The sequence below is a fragment of the Gloeophyllum trabeum genome (assembly GCF_000344685.1).
Source record: "Gloeophyllum trabeum ATCC 11539 unplaced genomic scaffold GLOTRscaffold_00003, whole genome shotgun sequence".
In the NCBI taxonomy this organism is placed as follows: domain Eukaryota; kingdom Fungi; phylum Basidiomycota; class Agaricomycetes; order Gloeophyllales; family Gloeophyllaceae; genus Gloeophyllum; species Gloeophyllum trabeum.
Genome location: NW_006920412.1, coordinates 2,825,317 through 2,827,096, shown reverse-complemented (window position 1 = coordinate 2,827,096; position 1,780 = coordinate 2,825,317).

Sequence of the window (1,780 nt, the reverse complement as noted above, 5' to 3'; positions counted from 1 at the left end):
TAGCGTTTGTTTCAGGTGTCAAATTGTTTGTTTTATTTTTCTAGGTCTTCCTACGGACTACCCTACGGTGTCTTACTCCTCCTTTCCCCCTCGAACTATTAAATACCCTTCAGTTGTCTCGGACCGCCTTCACCCATATCACAGGGTTTAGGTTTATTCCTTTTGGTCCTTGGTGATTGTTGTGTGTCAGTGCATATCAGCGGAGTGTGTCTAGGATGATGCAGATGTTTTCATGATGTTCGTCGAGCATATTCAACTAGATAACAATGTCATCTAGATAGACGTGACAAATCGTACCAATGTACTTACGCAATGTGCTGAACATGCGGTGTTGGTGTGTTGCAGGTGTGTTTCGGCCACCCTGTGGCATGACAAGCCATTCGTACAGTCTGAAGGGGGCCCAGACAGCAGTGTACAGGACATCGTTACGAGTCCTGAGGTACGAAGGATGAGTCCTTATGCTCAAAGTTGAGCACTTTGCCGAACACATGCACCGTGGGAACAAGATGCCGAGAAGTTGTGGGAATAAATTTGTGTAGTGGCCCATACAATGTTAAATGTCTGATTCTATGTCCGCTTGTAGTGGTGACTAGAAATTGACTATAAAATCATGTTTGTAGTGTCTGTTTTGCTTCCATTTGTCCCTCACTCAACACTATTCCACCGAACTTTCTGCCCTTCTCAATATAACCTTTGGAGCATGTATGATTTGTGGATCAGTGTGCCATGTTCTGTGGTCTGACATCGTCCGAGGGCCTTTGTTACCGTGGGAATTGACTAGGTGCAGTAGTTGAAGGTGCGGTGCTGGGGTCCTCGACGCGCTGTTTGGGATTTGAGTGCTCTGATTGGCTGCCGCATTGCTGTGGCACGCTAGTTTGTGTGACGTAGGTACTTGGGTGTTTTCGTTGGATGTGCTTTGGCTACATCATGTACTCAGTATACCGTTTAGTTATTTAATTCTGTCAGATTATATATTGTATTACCCTACTTGCGATATTTGCGATGATTTACACATCTATATATATGTATCGGTCCCTTCATGTCTCCGTTGGGGTTCGAGTACTTATATGCTTTGTTACTGTGTGAATTTTTATTATCAGTGATTTATTTTCCCACACCTAGTGTCCATCCGGTAGGGAATGATTGTGATTGGCTGTGATTACTTGTTCCTGTGCTTTGTAGTGCCTTTACTGTTTGTTCAGCTGTTCTATTGCTCGTGGTTGTGTACTCCCCATCATGTCTTTATCTTCTTGAGTCCAGATTCCAAAGCTTGATTTTTCCACTGGTGGTCCTGATGTTTCGGGGAATCTCATTACGAGTCCTAAGGAATGAAGGAAGAGTCTTTACCAGGCTTGTGCCGAATGTTGAGTACTGTGGGAATGTAGTTGCTGACACACTGTGGGAATAAAAGATGTAGTTGCTACTACACATATTTCATACTCCGCTTGTAGTTGAGACTTCAAAATGAGATTTGTAGTCTCAAATTTCAGTGATTACAGTGCTCTTCTGCATGGACCTCAAAGAGTCTAGTCTTTCAAATATATTATATAAACTATACAGTGGATGCACACAAATATTTTGGTGATTTTATGCTTGTTCTGCGATGTCCTGTGGGCGTGTCTTTCCAAACCATGACTACAACTGGTTTACTTACTGAATGCTTGTTGTGGGAGTATTACGGAGGAGTTCGAATTAAGAGATTTCCGCGCCGGGTGGGATTCTTGCAATCTGATTGGCTGCACACTCATTTGTAGTGCACTCCCCCTTGACTTGAAAGTTT